This window comes from Bufo gargarizans, chromosome 9, assembly GCF_014858855.1.
Source record: "Bufo gargarizans isolate SCDJY-AF-19 chromosome 9, ASM1485885v1, whole genome shotgun sequence".
NCBI classification, from domain to species: domain Eukaryota; kingdom Metazoa; phylum Chordata; class Amphibia; order Anura; family Bufonidae; genus Bufo; species Bufo gargarizans.
In genome coordinates this window covers 166,976,819-166,998,972 of record NC_058088.1, presented here as the reverse complement: position 1 = coordinate 166,998,972, position 22,154 = coordinate 166,976,819, and positions in this window count along the sequence as shown.

Here is a 22,154-nt window from a genome sequence, read left to right as displayed (position 1 = left end):
CGCCAACGCAGCTGTGTCACGGCCAGCTCCTCTGAGGGCAGGGTTAGCATGGCAGAGATGTGGAAAAGTTTTGTCACCATGCCACAGCTAACTGCACCACCACCTGATACGGAACGTGTTAGCAGGAGGCAACATTTCACTAACATGGTGGAACAGTACGTGTGCACACCCCTCCACGTACTGACTGATGATTCGGCCCCATTCAACTTCTGGGTCTCCAAATTGTCCACGTGGCCAGAGCTAGCCTTTTATGCCTTGGAGGTGCTGGCCTGCCCGACGGCCAGTGTTTTGTCTGAACGTGTATTCAGCACGGCAGGGGGCGTCATTACAGACAAACGCAGCCGCCTGTCTACAGCCAATGTGGACAAGCTGACGTTCATAAAAATGAACCAGGCATGGATCCCACAGGACCTGTCCATCCCTTGTGCAGATTAGACATTTATAACTACCTCCCCTTAACCATATATTATCACTTCCTCATTCAATCCTTTTTTTATTTTCATTTTCCCATTATATTGCGGGGCAACCCAAAGTTGAATGAACCTCTCCTCAGTCTGGGTGCCGGGGCCTAAAAATATCTGACAATGGCCTGTTCCAGTGTTGGGTGACATGAAGCCTGATTCTCTGCTATGACATGAAGCCTGATTCTCTGCTATGGGACTTCTCTCCTCTGTCTGGGTGCCGGGGCCTAAAAATATCTGACAATGGCCTGTTCCAGTGTTGGGTGACATGAAGCATGATTCTCTGCTTTGACATGAAGCCTGATTCTCTGCTATGGGACCTCTCTCTTCTGTCTGGGTGCCGGGGCCTAAATATCTGACAATGGCCTGTTCCAATGGTGGGTGACGTGAAGCCTGATTTTCTGCTATGACATGAAGCCTGATTCTCTGCAATGGGACCTCTCTCCTCTGTCTGGATGCTGGGGCCTAAAAATATCTGACAGTGGCCTGTTCCAGTGGTGGGTGACATGAAGCCTGATTCTCTGCTATGACATGAAGCCTGATTCTCTGCTATGACATGAAGCCTGATTCTCTGCTATGGGACCTCTCTCTTCTGTCTGGGTGCCGGGGCCTAAATATCTGACAATGGCCTGTTCCAATGGTGGGTGACGTGAAGCCTGATGGGCCATCCTGATGGGACATATACAGCACCTACATAAATTTAAAAAAAAACAATATGTTATGGTGCAGCATGTTAAATTTTACATGTAGTGTTTTCGGAGTGATTTAATAATATAACTCATTTACGGTGAAATTATTTAATCACGGTGGATTGATCATGAAGTAAGTTTTCCCAAGACTAATTTTTTTATGAATCATGTCATAGACCTGACCTTTATACTGGAGTAGGGCACAAGCTATTTCCAGTCGTGCAACCCTTATATCTTCTGCAGATGTCTTCATTTCCGAAATGGTTCTTGTCCTTAGGAACTCCTTGGCAAACTGTAAAATAACAATTTACTTTTGTAAATGCAGTTCAAATTTGTTATCACTGGCTTTCAACATGTGTAAAAAAAATTTACCATCAAGATTAAAACGCCACAGCTACTGGAATCCTGCTGGTTGTTGTGTAACATTATCCAGGTGCTCCATTGTGCTGCCTGTTCTTCTGGCTTGTACATCCTCAACAAGATACTATGAAACAAACAATACATTAAAATATATAAATTTTATGAAACAGAAAATTAAACTATTCAATTGAATCTTGCTTGTGGCACGTTTAAAGTGTTTACAGAAGCAAACTTACTTCCAGTTCCGTTGCACTTTACAAACATAGTTGTTTTCATTTCCGAGTGGATCCATCAATATAAGGACCTTCTTGGACATAATGGCAGCCTTAAAGTTATATTGAGAAAAAAGAAAAGTTTGTTGATGACATTGCTATTTTTAATAGACCTGTTGAACCAAAAGTAGGCACACAGTCAAATCAATGAACTTCACAACAGAAGTGTAATTTCAATTTCATGCCATGCATCTAAAAATCATGGCAGCATTTGGAAAGAATAGTGGAGTGTGGATATAAAAAGTGGATTCTGTAGCAGTTTTAGCGAGTCAACTGTATACCTACTTTTGTCCAACCATTAGCAGAGAAAATTATCCCAGTGGTGTCATAGGGTTGTTAGATATTTTGATATATTTATAATAATTACATTGAATATCATAGTACATGACAACTGATTTACATAAAAGTGAACACTTTTTTTTATGTTTTAAATACCAATAAAATCCAGTGAGCTCCAACATTCACAGGGCATAGCCAAAGATCTTGTACTGGAAATTTTATCTGAAAAAAATAATAATAATAAATATATATATATATATATATATATATATATATATAGATATGTGTGTAACTGGAATTGTAACATGTCACTAACCTTTCCAAGCTTTTGGATGTCACCGTAAAACAACACAGAGGACAGGACAGCATCAAACTGACGAACTGGTTCCTATTTCAATAGATTCTTAGTTAGAATTAAATAACACAATGAACATTACAAAATTATAAATGTAATTCACACTTGCCTGATGATTGACAACCAGATGATAAATGTACGCATCAATCACCTGCATTAAAACAAAAAAGTTTAAATATCTATATACATTTTTTTTTTTATATTTTACCTTTCAATTATCACCAATGTAGATCATTACCTCATCAACCAGCCAGTTATTGCCGTGCAGTGTACGAAACAATGACACATACAGCTTGTAGGGTCCCACAACTGCTTCCACATGGCCGTCATCCTCTTCTTCCCACAGCATTTGAACTTAAATTAAAAAAAAATATATATATATATAAATAATTAACTCCAGGTATATAATGTACATTTGGTACCCAAAGCCAATACAGGTTGAGTATTCCTTATCAGAAGTACTAAAAAAAAAAAAAAAAAATTATGCAAGTAAAGAGTCATCCGAATATAACAAAAAAAATATGAAATATAAAGCATTATATATGCTAATATTTCCAAATGCATTTTTTATGGGTTAGGAGGCATTTCAGACAAGGGGAACAACTCAACCTGTATTTGTTCTTTGGTATAATCTCAAACTTGTATGGTTAGTGTTAACAGGAACTGGATAAAACATGATGCCAAACAGTGGCAACTTCATAAATCCCCAAATAAATGATGCCATAAAAAGATTGAAAGGCCAGACATGGCCAATCGAATGACCAACAGGGTCAATCAAATAAAAAAACTGTAACTGCTACCTCTGTCTTCTATGCTCTGCCTGACATTCAAAGATACAGATTGCTTTAAAAAAATATCAAGATTAATGTTAATCACTAACAGGTAACATTACTTTAAATTACAATGCTACATATTGGAAGAAGAAATAGAACAAGTGTCACGGACATTCCTGTTGAAGGCACCAGAGACACTGGAAACTCGTTAATTAGATGTACAAGTTCCTTGTGGATCGTATTGTGTCCGTTTTGGTGAGGGTCAAACTTCTTGCTTCAGGTGTTGCTTGCTGTTAATGTACCTTAAACACAAGTTACACGCTTCTCACTTCTAGAGGTGCGTTTAATAGATTTTATTCCTGCCTTCAGAATCCTTGTTGTTTAGACTCTGCGTTGCTTCCACTGTTGCCAGTTCTCTACTTCTATATTGTTATTATATTAAATTTGTATCTGGGTCTGAGACTTCTATTCATCCATGTGTGGAGAAATGGGTTGTCTGTTCGTAACCGTATTCCAGGGCAGGATAGGGAAATAAGGTTCTAGGTAGCCTGCATATTAATATTCTTAACTTCTAGATCTATTCAGATTGATAGGTAGTTAGTGCCCGCAATAGTTTTTTTTGGGCGGTGACCTGTTCTTTCCCTAGTTCCAAGGCCCAGTTACTGTTCCCCTTCCCTCCTGTGTTCATTGTGGAGATTTTCACCCACACTGATCGTGACATTAAGAAAGACTCTGTAATTTAATACATGCTATATGCTAACTAAAAATATACAAAATAATTATAAATATATATAATTTATCATTATTAATACACTGTGGTACCTCAACAGTGCTTTCCTTTTTCGGTCCTGCCCAACAGATGACGGAGGTCCTTTGTGGTATGGGGGACACACAGGTGCTGTTTTCGTCAGGCTAGTTCACATCACCTTCCTGCATGCGGACAGAGCTTCTCTCACTTCTTCTGTACGGCTTGATGTGGTCGACATTGATCTTATTCTTCAGTGTTACCCCATGGGAATTAGCCAGTTTCACCACCTTGCCACACAGCTCCTTGATAATATAAGTACCAGAGAAATTAGGCTCTATCCTACCACCTTTTCTACCAGACTTCTTCATATTGTAAAGCAGTACCTCATTGCCAACACTGTACACCACATCCTTATGTTTCTTCTGAACTTTCTTCGAATACTTCATCTTCTGTTTTTCCTGCGATTTTTCTATGTTTTCCTTTGTAGTTTCCTTTATCTAATGCATTGAGGATTCCTTTTCATTTACAAAGGAAGCATAAGTAATTCCCCTCTGGAAGAATGATATTTGAAAGCTATGGTAAAAAAAAATATATATATATATGTATGAAAATCATTTTTCTTTTATTTTCAGACAGCTATTATTTAGATTAGATACATGTCAAGACCATCATCAATTAGTTATTGCAGAAAAGTTGATCAGATAATTGATAACTAAAATAATCTTTCAATTTTATAATGTTATGTGCCACTTAGGTTGAATAAAGCAAACTATTTAGATCTGTAAATAAAAAAATAAAAAAATATATATATATATATATATATTCTATAGGCTAATATTAAACTGTAGTAGGTAAAACAAACAAATCATCGGCAGTTCTACAGGAACCTCTGCGGGGAAAACTGCTTCTCTCCCATACATCAAAAGAAATGGTGAATATTTGGTGGTGGTTTGGACCTTCGATCTTATGAAAAATAATGTGGCGTCCAAATAAACGTCCCAGTTGTTTTGCTTCTCATTCACCAATTTCATTAGAGCTCTACGTTGAATAAAATAAACAAGATAAACTTATTAAAAAGGCTATTATAAGTAATTAGAATTGACAGTTCGCAGCAGACAATAGAAACATGTGCACTGCAAAATCCACCGGAGGAGATGCGGATTTGTGCAGTGCTGCGTTTTCAATCGCATTTCCTGTAGCCTCCCAATGCTTTCAATATTAATAGAGTGGATCATCTCAGTCAAGGAGACGGTGCATGTACAGGTCCACCTGCAAAGAGCCAACTTTAATGGGGAAAATGTGAGCTAAAATAACTATTTAATGTTAAGCCAAAGGGCAGTGGAACGTAAAGTGTTTCTTTAACCCTATAGTGTCTGGAAGAGGTTTGTATTCCAAACCCTGTGGATCAAAGTACTAAAAGCAGAAACAACAAAAATTGAAATAAACTTGCCTTTTGATGTTATGATTAGTCTTTTCATCCAGACCGTTGGTCTGTGGATGATATGCCGCCGTCACACTTCTCTCTATTCCAAGAAGGGTACACATGTGGTCGTTGAGCTGAAATCCCCCAAAAATTTTAAATATATAATAGCAATTACCTAACATATTACAAAATATATATTAGAAACAATAGTAAATGGAAAATACCCATACTTGTTTTACAAACTCTCTACCCTGGTCTGATAGAATCCGCTTCGGACAGCCATGTCGATACACCATGGAGCAAATATGGCGTCCCACCTAAGCTGCACTCTTTGTTCGCAGTGGAAAAGCCTCCACCCACTTGGAGAAATAATCGGTGGCCGTCAATATGTATTGAAAACCATCCACTGTCTTGGGAAATGGACCGGTTAAGTCAATCCCTACAAGCTCCCAGACAGCAGATACCTATTTAGAAGATACTAATTAATAAAAATGTTGTATTAAACAATGAATAAATACCTTAGGTTTGTAATACTATAGTATATATTTACCTTAATACACTGTAACGGCTGTGGTGCAGAAATAGGTTTTCCAGACTTCTGGCATTGATCACATTCCTGGATCTATAGGAAATGAGATGTTAACCTGTGTACAGCTTTCATTAGAATTGCAAAACCAATAGATAATTAGTGTGTACCCATTTCGCTATATCTTTGGACATTCCATGCCAGAAGAATCTCGATGATATGGCCGATTGCGTTCTGTGGATTCCAGAATGTCCTCCAATTGCCAATTGGCGATGCATGAAATTGGACGAAGATCCTCCATGCTTCTTCCTCATTTTTAATAAATCTTCTATTTCCATAGTAGAGCTCCCCATCTTTAAAATAAATGGAAAATTAAGAATTAAGGGATACATTCATTACAAACCTATCTGTACAAACCAACAAGATTAGCTGTATTTATGATATTCACTCTTTAAAGTGGTTTTAGCTGTGGTCTGTCTGAAGGTCTGCATCTGTATCTTGCTATACCCGGATGGGTATTCTCCAAAACAGAGGAATCTGAAGATTTTGTTGTATTTTCGCTCCATAACTATAAAAAATAGAACACATTTTATATTTTACAACTGTTTAAAAGGAATAAAAACTACCCTAACTAACATGAATAACAATAACCACTACCTGAAACTATCAATTTCACACTGCTAAATTTTAAATCACACACCGTGCAGTGTAAAGAAAGTATGGTTAGACCAATATTATTGTTAGTAATTAAGGTACATTTTATGCTTAAACGTTCAAAATTAGGTATTTTTTAAAAAGTTAATTTTTTTTTCCAACCCCTTCTTACTTGTTACATAACTTGGGAAGGGGGGGGGAGGATATATTATTACATGGTGGTCCGGGGGCATGGCCTGTGCTGGGGGGCCCAGCAACTCCCTCCTGCTGCTCAGATGGCCGTGGGACTCAGGAGATTTGGACATGGGAGATGAAGGGAAGGCAAGTTACAGCTTGCTGTGCCCCACCAGGACCACAGCCGGGCTTGTAACGGGCACCATGGTCATGATAGGCAATATAGTTATATTTATTGGCCGACACAGATGTTGCCAAAAACAACAAATATTGTCCAGACCATTAATCATGAGATCTGTAACATGAACCGCGTAAGTATGTAATAGTCTATTAACAGTTTAAAATCTAGTCAAATATAAGTTCGTAAAAATGACATACTCACCGGCAAGTAGTCTGATCAGAGAGGACACTCGTAGACACGTGAATGAAATGTGAATCCTGTAAGGGGAGAATACGTACCAAATTTGAAATAATGATATTGGAATTACTCACTGTTGGAAAGCCTGATAAGACCAGACAATAGGCTCGGTGAGGGATTGAATGAAATGAGAAGCCTGTAAGGAGACAATATAGGGACAAAATTATTAAGTCTTATTAAATTCACACACCAATATTGGTACTACTCTCCACAGGGGATTCTGATAAGACAAGACACTGCTCTGGCAAGTGACTGAATCAAATGCGAAGCCTGTTAGTGTACAATAAGGACACAAGGATAAAATAAGTAAAATAGTTGTCTCAGCTCGATGGAGTCCATAAAAAAATAAATATATATAAATATTATTATAATAATCATAATAAAAATATTTTTTTTTTAAACTGCATTGTTTATTAGTATAAAACCGTATTTGGTGTACTAAAACATGATAGACAGTGTCTTGCATGGTACATTAAACAATGTTATCAAATGCTCATCAATCTAAAATATCAGACAGGGTAATCTATGAAAAACTGTACCTGACCATTGAAAACCCATTGAGATACTGCGTACAGTTCCTAAATATAATGCACAGAAAACCACCGCCCATGTACGGCACAGACAGCACCGCCCATACAGCGTGGACATGACTCCATTATATGACACAGACAGAACCCCAATATATGGTGTAGACATGACTCTATTATATGACAGACAGCACCGCCCATACAGCATGGATATGACTCCATTATACGGCACAGACAGAACCCCAATATATGGTGGAGACATGACTCCATTATATGGCACAGACAGCACCGCCCATACAGCGTGGACATGACTCCATTATATGGCACGGACAGCACCGCCCATACAGCGTGGACATGACTCCATTATATGACAGACAGCACTGCCCATACAGCGTGGATATGACTCCATTATACGGCACAGACAGAACCCCAATATATGGTGGAGACATGACTCCATTATATGGCACAGACAGCACCGCCCATACAGCGTGGACATGACTCCATTATATGGCACGGACAGCACCGCCCATACAGCGTGGACATGACTCCATTATATGGCACAGACAGCACCGCCCATACAGCGTGGACATGACTCCATTATATGGCACAGACAGAACCCCAATATATGGTGTAGACATGACTCCATTATATGGCACAGACAGCACCGCCCATACAGCGTGGACATGACTCCATTATATGGCACAGACAGAACCCCAATATATGGTGTAGACATGACTCCATTATATGGCACAGACAGAACCCCAATATATGGTGTAGACATGACTCCATTTTATGGCACAGACAGCACCGCCCATACAGCGTGGACATGACTCCATTATATGGCACGGACAGCACCGCCCATACAGCGTGGACATGACTCCATAATATGGCACAAACAGCACCGCCCATACAGCGTGGACATGACTCCATTATATGGAACAGACAGAACCCCAATATATGGTGTAGACATGACTCCATTATACAGCGCAGACTTGAGGGGGAGACAGCTCTGGTATTTGCAGAAACAATGGGGTGTATAGTGCAGCCCAGGGGGAGAGGGAGAGAAATGAGGGTAGAGATTGGAAAAGTTGGTACAAAAATAAATTATCCTTACTTTGTGTCCTCCTGGTAAGACTTCTTACTTAATGCAGTGAGCACTGATGAGACGATCTCTAGCAAAAGATGACTGCTAGTCACAGAAACTGTCAATAAGACTAGCTAGATCCAGCAACGGGCGGTTAATTTAAGATTGCACACTGACCAATAAGATTTAAACTTCCCCAGGGCCAATAAGATTTAAACTACCCTAGATGCGCATGCGCCGTGGCCCGTTATTTTAACCTTCAGTGCAGCAAGCGAGCCTGTTATACTCGCGCTTGCGCATACGCTCGCTAAAAAAGACGGCTCGGCGCAGGTGCAGTAGGAGCCGAAGTTAGCAGAAAATTCTGGCCCACTGCGCATGCGCGAAGCCGGAATTTTCTGCTACCGTCGGTCTTCGCACATGCGCAGTGGGCCGGAATTTTCTGCTACCCTCGGCGCATTCAAGCAATGGTGAATCGTCCGCGCTTGCGCCGACAAACCCCCGGCAGAGCCAATGAGAAGCTGTGGTGAGAGACACACCTCCCACGTCACTACCGGAAGTGACGTGGGTAGCAAAAATTTGCGGGTAGCAGAAAATTCCGGAACACTGGCACATCGCAGCGCAGAAAGCTGTCAGAGGCATTGGGGAGGGTTGGGAGAAGGTCAGGGGGAGGTAGCAGGTGCTGAACAAGTTAGCACCGGACACCTCCGAGGTGAGGCAGGGGACACCAGTGTTTTGGGTCCCCTGCCAGCGCTGCTTTTGGCTGGAACAATGGTCCAGCCAATGGCAGCGCTACAGCTGCACAGGGAGAGGCAGATCTTCCCTGCATGCCGCCATTCTAGCTGGTGACTGCATGCAGAGAGGTTCTGTGCTTCTCTGCTGCTTGTTGGCTTGCTGGGACTTGTAGTGCACACCACAGCGATTTAACCCCTTTCCTGCTGAAAAGAAGAAAAAAGAATGAAGAACATATGGGATAGCTGCATAGATTTTTTTTTTCATTTGCATCTATTACAGATTCCTAGACCACCCTTCGTTCCTGTCCCTTCCCGTCCCCCCTTTTTTTTGCCAATTTTTCATGTTTTTTTTTTGTTAAAAAAGAACTGGTAGTTAGGGCTTTAAATAAATATCATACACACCCCACACTAAATATAGGTTTACACGTTTCACACATCACACCCCAATAAAATAAAAATGGCCCCTCCATCCCAACGTGTATACTTAGTTGAAGAGGCATACGCCATGCTTGCCTCCGATACAGAGTCTGCCAGTGAGGGAGAAGAGGATGCCACTTTCCTCTATTCCTCTACCCCCTCATCATCATCATCCACTGATGAGGGACCCTCTAGAAGGCGCCCCAGGGTAGCAGAGGAGGCAGCCCCCCCAGAGTGAACCCTTATGGATCCCACTTCCTGACGATAATCAGCCCCAAATTCCAGAGTTTGTGGGAAACTCTGGAATCCAAATTGACTGCACGGGCTTCACAGAAATTGATTTTTTCTAAATATTTTTATCAGAAGATTTTATAAATTTGATGGTGACCCAAACAAATTTTTATACCCAGCAATTTATTTCCCAGAACCCTACTTCGCCATATGCTAGACCCCTAGTTTGGACCCCAGTAAGTGCAGTAGAGATGATGACATTTTGGGGACTCGTGCTGCATATGGGTGTTGTAAAAAAATACAACCATAAGGGCTAATGCACACGACCGTGCCGTTTTTTGCGGTCCGCAAACCGCGGATCTGCAAAAAACGGAAGCCGTCCGTGTGCCTTCCGCAATTTGTGGAACGGGCGGCCGTCAATATAAATGCCTATTCTTGTCCGCAAAGTGCGGACAAGAATAGGACATGTTATATTTTTTTAGCAGGGGCCCCTTGAAGTGAATGGGTCCGCATCCGAGCCGCCAAAACGGCTCGGATGCGGACCCAAACAACGGCCGTGTGCATCAGGCCTTAGGCAATATTGGAGTTTGGACATTTTCTACCAGACTCCAATTTACAATCAGACTATGACCCGGAATCGATTAGATTCAATTCGGAAATTCCTACACTACAATGACAATTTAACAAACACCAATTCGAGAGCACACATATTCAAAGTATCAAATTCTATCATATACCACATTATAAAAACAATAAAACCCATAAGGGACAGATTATGCAGGAGAGAATATGGAAACAATGTGTGGAAACAATGTGTGTCCCCCGATTATACTGAACTGGTAAGGACACAAAGGCAATAACATCAAATTATAACCATCATGGTTAAGCAACAAACACTGTGTAGTCGAGACAAGTGCTTGCACCCCCAGCCGGGAATGCTAACAAGTCCCCAACACACTATTACTCTTGAGCAGCCTAATAGCATACACATGAATGGACACAACTGCGGGGATACCAACCAGCAATCAGGAGAAACACCACCCCGACGTACGCTTCGCCGTCGCTTCCTCTTGGTGGTGTAATCCGTCCCTTATGGGTTTTATTGTTTTTATAATGTAGTTATGGTATATGATAGAATTTGATACTTTGAATCTGTGTGCTCTCGAATTGGTGTTTGTTGTTGCATTATCACATATTATTGGCTGCGATTTGTTTAATGTTGGAGTTGCTTACAATGACAATTCACAGTGACCTCCCCAAAACGACCCAACATTTGGTTCAAAGTTAGGCCTGTCATTGACCACTCCAGCACCAAGTTTGCTGAGGTGTACAACCCCGATAAAAATGTATGTGTACAAGAGTCCCTTATTGCTGTTCAAAGGGGGGATTAGATTCCGCCAGTACCTGCCTAGCAAACGGACAAGGTATGGCATAAAAATATACAAACTTTGTTAGAGTAGCTCCGGGTACACCCACAAATTCTGTTTATGAAGGGAGAGATTCCAGGATAGAACCCCCAGAATGCCCCCCATCCTAGGAGTTAGTTGGAGGATTGTGTGGGAGTTACTGCACCCACTGCTAGATAAGGGTTACCACCTCTATGTGGATAACTATTATACCAGCATACCCCTATTCAGGTCCCTAACTGCCAGAGTGATCAGAAAATCAGAGAAGCCTCCCTAGATCCCTGGTAGGGCAACCACTGAGAATGGGTGAAAGTAGGGCTCTTCTCCATGATAACATACTGGCGGTTAAGTACAAGGTCTAGAGGGACGTCCTTGTAGTGACCAACATTCACACTAATGCCAGCTCCACTGCCCCTGTACAAGGTACCACAACCACTACCCCAATCCAGTTTGCATCCAGGACTAAAACAGGCACATATAAAAGAGATAAAAGAATCCCACGGCGCAAAATCACCCAAAGGTTGGAGTAATATTGATGCTTGTTTATGCAAGACATTCTGTACCTGAGGAAGGGGTTAAACCCCGAAACGCGTTGTACTATTTTACCTGAATAAACAAGCATCAATATTACTCCAACCTTTGGGTGATTTTGCGCCGTGGGATTCTTTTATCTCTTTTATCTGAACCACTGGTCTTCTGCGGGATCCCAGGCATCCCTGAACAGGAGCATCCATCCCGGGCTGCACATCATCCGTTGCAAGGAGTCTATGGGAAATCGTTCTATGTCCTCATTAGAGTTGTGCCTAAATTAGCACAACTCCATCAGGTGAGCCTCCCCAGTGGAGATACCTATTTTATATATTTCCTAACTTTATTACCCTATGGTGCGCCATTCTCTTTTGTTCTCTAGTGGAACGACGCCTGTTTTCCAATATAAAACAGGCACATGGGAGGGGTGGATCTTGCAGATCAACTTATGAAGCCCCACAGTGCCACACGAAAACAAAAGTGTGGTACAAAAAGCTGGCGGTACACATTGTACAGATGGCAATGTGTATGTGCTATTTCATTCTGCAGGCCACAGAGGAACTCTTTCCTTCAGTTCCAAGAGGTGGTAATCAAGGCCCTAATTTTTCAAACCCAGGCTGGGGAGGGTCCCAGTACTTCAGGAAGTTACGGTGCCCGTGCTGTACCAGAGCAACATTTTCCAGGTCAAGTCCCCTAGACTGCAAGGAAGGAAAGGACCCAAAAAAGATGCAGGGTGTGTTCCAAAAGGGGGATAAGACACAATTTACCACTGCGAAACCTGCCCTGAAAAAACTGGCCTGTGCATGCAGAAGTGTTTCAGAATCTACCACACATCCATGGAGTATTAATTGAATTTCATCCTTTATGCTCCCTGTAATATTTCCACTTTATATCTCTGATTTCGTCCACCTCGCTTGCATATCCACTTTCCAACAACCACTACACACTTTTTCTGTGGAACAACCGTGCCCTTTACACTTCTTAAAATCTTAGTACGGAGGTGCAGTTTCCAAAAAGGGGTCACTTCTTGGCGGTTTTCATTTCTGGGGACCTCAGGAAATGTATTTAATACGACATGGCAGCTAAAATCCATGTCTGTTTATTCAGGCCTGCAAAAAACAGTTTTTGCACTTTGCTTTTAGAGACCTGCTATGCGCCCATACAGCAGGCTACAAGCACATATGGGGTGTTTGCAAAAAGGGGAGAAAATGGGGAACATATACTTGTGAAAGTGAAAAATTGGGGTCTGCTAGTAATTTTTCATTTTTACAAATGTGTGCTTTGAAATCCTTCTCTAGTATTTCTGCCTTCTGTGAGACATCTGTTTGCTGAAAAGTTCCCTATCCACCACTTAAAATGTTCATACGGGGGTGCTCTTTCCAAAATAGGGCCCCTCCTTGGGGTTTTTCATTTCTGAGGACCTCAGGAAATGTATTAAATGAGACATGGCAGCTAAAATCCATGTCTGTTTATTAAGGCCGGCAAAAAATAGTTTTTGCACTTTGCCTGTAGAGATTTGCTGTGCTTCAATACAGCAGGCTACAAGCACATATGGGGTGTTTGCAAAAAGGGGAGAAAATGGGGAACATATACTGGGGTGCATTTTCTTCTTTAACCCCTTGTGAAAGTGAAAAATTGGGGTCTGCTAGTAATTTTTAGAAATGTGTGCTTTGAAATCCTTTCTCTATTATTTCTGCCTTCTGTGAGACACCTGTTTGCTGAAAAGTACCCTTACCACTACTTAAAATATTCGAACAGGTGTGCTCTTTCCGAGATAGGGTCAATCCTTGGGTTTTTCATTTCTGGGGACCTCAGGAATTTATTTAATGCGTCATGGCACCTAAAATACATGTCTGCCAATTCAGGTCAGCAAAATCCATATTTAGCTATTTGACTCTAGAGCCCTCCCATACATCCTTTTTTGAGCATATATAGGGTGTTGGCGTATTCGAGGGGAAATGGGGAACAAAATGTGGGGTGCATTTTGTCCTGTTACCCGGTTGTGAAAGTGAAAAATGTGGGTGTAAAGCAACTTTTTCTGAAAAAATTTTAATTTTTCCTTTTCATAGCCAAGCGTTTCTTAATTCTGTGAAACGCCCGATGGGTCAAAGTGCTCACTACACACCTTGAAATTTTCCTTGAGGGGTGTAGTTTCTAGAATGGGGTCACTTTTTGGGGGTTTCCATTGTATGGCCACCACAAGTCTTCACATGCAACATAGCTGCCAATTACCATTCCAGCTTAATCCGCTCTTCTAACGCCATATGGTGCTCCTTCCACTCTGAGTCCTACTGTGCGCCCATACATCATTTTTTGAGCACCTAAGTGGTGTTGGCGTATTCGGGGGGAAATGGGGAACAAAATGTGGGGTGCATTTTGTCCTGTTACCCCTTGCAAAAGTGAAAAATGTGGGTGTAAAGCAACTTTTTCTGGAAAGAATTGTAATTTTTCATTTTCACAGCCAAGCGTTTCCTATTTCTTTGAGAAGCCCGATTGGTCAAGGTGCTGACTACACACCTTGAGATATTCCTTGAGGGGTGTTGTTTTCGGAATGGGGTCACTTTTTGGGGGTTTCCACTCTAGGGTTACCTCAGGGTGTATTCAATTGCAAGATGGCACCTGTCAATTAGGCCTCATGCACACAACAGTATTTTTTCTCGGTCCGCAAAACGGGGTTTCTGTTGTTCCGTGATCCGTGTTCGTTTTTTCTTCCGTTGTGTTTCCGTGTGTCCGTGTTTCTGGGTTTTTTTGCGGACCGTCATTAAAGAAGGAATGGTGAAAAAAATGAAATTTTAATAACTCCACCCAGGATACTGGTATAAATGAAGGGCACCTGAGTTTGGTTTTGTGGCCATTTTCTGTAGTCTTCACAGAGTAGAGAGGTTATTTTGGTTGCTTGTCTTTGCTATTTCACCATGGATGATGCATCTGAGGACGAGGTCTTAATGCATTGGCTTGTTTCTCGGCGATGGGGACCGTGCACTCCTTTGTTGCCTGAGGAACCTAGTAGAAGGCAGCGATTTTAGGTCCATCCGATTGTTTCGCAACGTTATCGGAAAGGACACTTTCATTCCCTCTACAAAGATCTGCGGCTGCATCCAGAGAAGTTTTTCTCCTTCTGCAGGATGTCAGTCAATACATTTGATCGCTTGCTGTCGTCTCTACGTACTGTCCTTACCTTCATGGACACCAATATGAGGCGCAGCATTTCTCCTGAGGAAAGGCTCATCATCACGTTGAGGTAAACAATATTTAATTTATCAAGCTTCACCGGTAATGTGCCGTGCTTCTGTCAGGAGGAACATGTGTTTTAAAATGGCTGCTGTTAGACATGTGCTTCTGTTTGCTGAAGTAACCTTTCTTTGCCCATAATGTTTTGTGCTATTTAATTTTGTGTTTTTGGTTGTAATAACCGTTAATCCCTGACACATAACATCCAAATATTGAAGGTTGTCTATTCTTTTGTGCAAGTTTCAAACTTGGGTTCAGCTAACGTCCTCAAGACACTCCAATAATCCACAGCACTCGCCAGTATAGTTTGTGACAAAATTGATTTTTTTGCTCAGTCAGGCAGCCAGGTTACAGCAGCCTGTATCCTGGCTGTGTGAGTGACTAAATCACCATTTTTAAAAAAAACTATATTGGGGACTGCATCAGATTATTGGAGTGTCTTGAAGCTTTTGGACCCTCAGTCAGGATCCCTAGCTGCGTGCAACACCCTGCTTGAACCCTGTATACCAGTCTGTACCCTATTTTGTGGGATTGTGGTGGTGGCAAAACCCTGTGATTATTTTTATCTATCGTCCTCATCATGCATAATGTTCACATAATTTTTAAGTCGCCAATACCGTGCAGCATTTCAAAGGTGCTAAAGACAGTAGTTGTAACTTAGTTCTGGTCGTACTGCCCACACCCCAATAGCTGGTAGTGTTTTGCTCATAGCCCCTAATTTTTTTCATTAAATTTTGGATAAGTCCACAATAGACATAGGGTGTTTCAAATCATATCTTGTGTCCAACATTATACGTCATTCATGTATCTGATGTTCCCTTTGATTTGCTGGTGTCTGATTTTATTTCTTTCCATTTTTCAACAGATTCCTTGCAACAGGAAACTCATTTGCATCCCCGCATTTTCAGTTTCTTTTCGGAACCTCGACGATCTCTCGGATTGTCCGTCACACTTGCCAGGTCATCTGGCAGCAACTCTGAGAGACGGTGATGCCGCAGCCCAAGGTGGACGATTGGCTTCGGATTGCTGAGGGCTTCCAAATTTCTGCGCAGTTTCCAAACTGCATCGGGGCAATGGATGGCAAGCACATCCGTGTGAAGAAGCCTCCTCACTCAGGGTCCCGATTCTTCAATTATAAACAATATTTTTCAGTAGTGCTGATGGCTGTTGCTGACAGTAACTACTGGTTTATAATGGTTGATATCAGGGCCTATGAAAGCACTGCTGATGCGCGCATCTTTAGTTCTTCTAGAATGGGTGATCGGCTTCGTGCCAACCAGCTTGCCCTGCCCGAGTCCAGAAGACTGCCCGGATCTGCTGGTCCGCCGGCTCCATTTGTCATTGTGGCGGATGAAGGGTTTGCATTTACTCACCATGTTTTGCGGCCCTTTCCAAAGCATGGTTTGGATGTCAGGAGGCGTATTTTCAACTACCGGTTGACTCGTGCCCGTCGGTATGTTGAGTGCGCTTTCGGAATACTCTAGCAAATGGAGGGTGTTTTTGTCATCCATACAGATGGATCCGGAGAATGCTACCCTGGTGATTCAAGCTTGTTTTGTTCTACACAACTTCACCAGGATTCACGAGGCTTCCTCTTCTGTTGACATGGAAGATTTGCCCACGTCGGCAGGTTTGGGCTTGGATCGGACCCTGCATAGACGACCTGGGACTGCAGGCATTGCAGTTCGAGAACTCTATGCAGACTACTTTTTAAGCCCAGAGGGGTCCTTGCCGTGGCAGAGGGACGCAATTTGTGGCAGTGTTTGATTTCTTCTGTGCTCGTTAGTTTTGTTTTTTGTTTTCCAGATAGCTTCTGTAATTTCAGACATAGTTGAGTGTAGGGAATCGCAAGACAATGAGGACCCTTGACGTGGGCTTGCGGGCTGAGGTTTTTTGGAACTAAAAGCTAATCAATCTTTTTTTTACCAAAACAAGATGTTTTGTTTTTAAATTTTAGAAACACCATTAATGGATTTGCTATATGTTTCTAAAAACCTTCTAATACCTCTAAAAATGTTTTTTAATAAGTGTCCGTCACCATGTAAAATAAACTTGGTTTACTACTACGAGTATTGTTTGTGTCTTTTGGAAGTGTCTTATTAGATTGGAATGTTATATATTTCTAAACTAGCGGAAATTTAGCAATTTACACTATCACATTCTACATGTATTCCTCAAACATGATATGCTTTTTTGGCACCCGAAGAAACAATAGTAAGTGTTGTTTGTTGAAAATGCACATAGCCACTAAGGTTTTCAGCACAAACATTAGGATAATCTTTTATTTCTCACCAACCCAAATTTTTAGAAAAGGTATGTTTGGCCATTTGTGCATTCTACTCTCATCTATTATTATTTTCCATTGCTCCCCGTACAAACAGATGTTGGTACCAACACCTAGTAAAAAGGTCTAGATCAGTGATGGCTAACCTTGGCACTCCAGCTGGGTTAAAACTACAACTCCCAAGATGCCCCCCTTGCTTCGTTGATTTGATGCTGGGAGTTGTAATTTGTTCACAGCTGGAGTGCAAAGGTTAGCCATCACTGCCCTATCTAATTTGTATTGCTACTTCTCCATCCAAAAATGGTTTAGTAGTTTGTAAAGCTACATCCCATAGTTATGTAGGTTTTGGTTACAGTCACATTTTGTTAGGCTTTAAAAATAAATTCAAGACACATTGTTTTGAACTATTTTTAAAAAGAACAAAACCAAAGGTCTCCAAAAACATTTAACAAAAAGTATGCTGGCACAAATTAGCCAATGAAAATATTCAATAAATAACAAAAAAAATGCACTTGAATACAAAATTAAAGGTCGAACAAATCCCTGGTGAAGGGACCAGGCTGGAATGAACTGCCAGGCCTCTGCTGTTGCTGTGGCATAGGTGGCAGCCTGAGGATAATATTGGGAAGCTGGCCGGCTGGTTTCCGGTGCCACCTGGTAAGATGGGCCAGGTACAGGCTCTGTTGAGAGCGTGCAGAAAGTATCCTGCGTCTCACGTTGTAGATCTCCGCCACAATGTCTTCCTCGTAGGGGGAGGAGAACAACTCGATTACCATGGCAATACCCGCCACGCAAGGGCTCAATCGGTGGGCAGGGACGCCCCTGAGTAAAGGACCCAGCCCCTCACCACTGTTTCTTCCAGGCCCTCACTCCTCCTCTTGGCCAGGAATTCAATTACTCTAGAGACTATTTGCTCCCTAGTATCTGGGGCCGAGGAAGCCTGGGGGACATTGCGTCGACGCCTTGGCTGAGGCTGCTGGGTCGTATCCAGGGACCCCTGTGAAAGGGTTGGCGGCTCAAGAGGTGGTTGTCGGGTCTCCTCAGCCTGGGGATGTGTGGGGCTATTTTCCGGGGAGAAAACTGCCGGAGTTTCACTCCCACCAGCATCCGAATCCTCCGGATCTTCTTCCAAGCTGTCGACAGTACTGTATGGAAACATTATAGATAATCATATATTAAATTTATGTAAATCAGGGGTTTGAGCAGCTCTCACCTGCCAAGGATTCCACTAGTATAGCGCGGACCGGCTCCTTCACCAGAAGGTCATGAGTAAGGGCTAGGATTTTATTGTGCCTGAAACATGTAGACCTGCATTCCTGTACCTGGATTTTACTGAATATTGAATAAAGCTTTGGATTACCACGAATACAAGCTGGACCAACCAATCCTTTTTTTCTTCATTAAATTTATGTAGTACAACATTCAGGTTTTTCATTAGGTTTTTATAAAAATAAAAAATGTAAAGTTGTATAGTCGTTTGTGCAAGTCCGAACTTTGTGAACAAGTACTTTAAAAAAAAAAAAAAAAAAAAAAAAAAAAAACGCCTCAAATCCATCACCGGTTTGAGGCCTTTGTATGGCCTTTTTCGGGCACCCCCATCGCCGTCCCCGTTCAAGTTCCCGGCAAAACTGATCCCGGCAGCTGTTCCACCGGGTCTTGGTTTGTTTCACTATTTTGAAAATAAAAAATTACAAGTTTTGAATTTGTCATGTTTATAATTGACCTTTTTTAAATTTCTTAAATAAAAATTATCAAAAAAAAAAAGCTGCAACCTGAGGATAATTCATCCAAAATGAATAAAAATACAACACATGCTACAGTAGTGCCAGTTTGGATATACTAATTAAAAACGTTCATGAAGCCAGGGAATAATCGTGCTAGGCATTGGTATGTAAATTAATGCACAATATGCGTTAAGTATCAACTATTGCATATGCAATTAAAACTAGAACAAGTGCCACCAACTAGCAGGTGCACATGCATGGTATCCATTACTACAGTTTACAGTATCATAGCTAGGGCCAGGCATTTTAAAAACACCAATAGTATATTTTAAATATTTAAAATGTAAAATCCATATATAGGCATATATAAAATAAGGCAGGGAATAATAAAAAAACAGTTTAGGAACATAAACAGTTTAGGAACATGGAGCTAAGCGTTCCGCAGTATCACGGCCTAGCATCCTGGTGAGAACAGGAGTTCATGTCATTATTGGTTGCTAGGACGCCGTGCACCTAGTGCCGCCACTGCAGTACCGTAATAAACTCGTATGATCTATACCAGTGTCTGACTGTACTTCAGCGTCGACAAAAAGCACACCGCATCATAGCAACAAAAGAGGATGCCAGGCTGGGATACCGCGGAACGCTCACCTCCGTGTTCCACGCTTGTATGCAGTTATTTAGACATCATGTAATTAATAGCAAGTTCAATAGTGACAAGACAGGGACCAGGACAGTGCAATGACATTGCTGGCACTTACCTAAATCTGCCCGGCCTCTGGCATTGGCTTTTTGCCATTCCACTCGCCTCAAGGAACGGGCTACTTTCTCCTACGAGACCTCCTTGCGGACTCTGTCTTGATAGACGTTGAGCCTGCTGTCCCATAACTCTGGCCTCTCCTGGACCAAAGTTATGAGCTTCTCAACGTTCCACTTTGGCATGGTCACAATATTTCAAGCTAATCAACAGCTAACTACACAGAACCACAATCACCACAGGTCAGTAGTAAACTGCAATGTGATAATCTATGACCTGAAGCTTCCTTCCTGTATTGAAATTATTATTATTTTTTTTTATTGGGCTCAAATCTGGCAGACAGTTTTGCCATGAAAAAGATTAATAAAACGGACGCAGATGACAAACGGTTGTGCATCCGCGATTTTCGCGACCCATTGATTTGAATGGGTCCGCGAACCGTTGTCCGCGAAAAAAATAGGACAGGTCATATTTTTTTTACGGACTGGAACCACGGATCACGGACGCGGATGCCAAACGGTGCCTTAGCCGATTTTTCAACGGAACCATTGAAAGTCAATGGGTCCGCTGAAATTCACGAAAAACGGAACAACGGACACGGAACGAAACAACGGTCGTGTGCATGAGGCCTAAGTCCTCTTTCGTTATTGCACAAAACATATCCGTATGGTTTCCGTATTTGATCTATTTTTTGCAGATCGTATACAGAAACATTAACTTATTAATCACCAAACACATGAGCACTATAAGGACCAGCATTTTTAAGGACCAGTTCATGTCTGAAGTCACTTTGTGAGGCTTACATAATAGAAACCACCCAAAAATGACCCCATTCTAGAAACTACACCCCTCAAGGTATTCAAAACTGATTTTACAAACATTGTTAACCCTTTAGGTATTCCACAAGAATTAATGGAAAATAGAGCAAAATTTCACTTTTTTGGAAGATTTTCCATTTTAATATTTTTTTTTCCATTTACAAAGCAAGGGTTAACAGCCAAACAAAATTCAATATTTATGGCCCTGATTCTGTAGTTTACAGAAACACCCCATATGTGGTCGTGAACTGCTGTACGGGCACACGGCAGGGCGCAGAAGGAAAGGAATGCCATACGGTTTTTGGAAGGCAGATTTTGCTGGACTGTTTTTTTTTAAACCATGTCCCATTTGAAGCCCCCTTGATGCACCCCTAGAGTAGAAACTCCATAAAAGGGACCCCATCTAAGAAACTATACCCCTCAAGATATTCAAAACTGATTGTACAAACGTTAACCCTTTAGGTGTCGCACAAGAGTTATTGGCAAATGGGGATGAAATTTGAGAATTCAAATTTTTGGGCAAATTTTCCATTTTAATCCATTTTTTCCAGTAACAAAGCAAGGGTTAACAGCCAAATAAAATGCTATATTTATTGCCCCTATTCTGTAGTTTGCAGAAACACCTCATGTGTGGCCGTAAACTACTGTACGGGCACACGGTAGTGCGTAGAGGGAAAGGTGCGCCATGTGGTTTTTGGAAGGCAGATTTTGCTGGACTGGTTTATTTACACCATGTCCCTTTCGAAGCGCCCCTGATGCACCCCTAGAGTAGAAACTCCATAAAGTGACCCCATTTTGAAAACTACGGGATAAGGTGGCAGTTTTTTTGGGACTATTTTTTGGGTACATATGATTTTTGGTTTATCTATATTACATTTTTGTGAGGCAAGGTTACCCTAAAATAGAAATTCTGAAATTTCATCTCCATTTGCCAATAACTCTTTTCGAACACCTAAAGAGTTAACATTTGTAAAATCAGTTTTGAATACCTTGAGGGGTGTAGTTTTTTAGATGGGGTCGCTTTTATGGAGTTTTTACTCTAGGCGTGCATCAGGGGGGTTTCAAATGGGCCATGGTGCCCAAAAAAAAGGCCATCAAAATCTGCCTTACAGAAACTATATGGCGTTCCTTTCCTTCTGCATCCTGCCGTTTGGTCATACAGCAGTTTAAAACCACATATGGGGTGTTTCTGTAAACTGCAGTATGAGGACAATAAATATTAAGTTTTGTTTGGCTGTTAACCCTTGCTTTGTTATTGGAAAAAAACTGATTAAAATTGAAAAT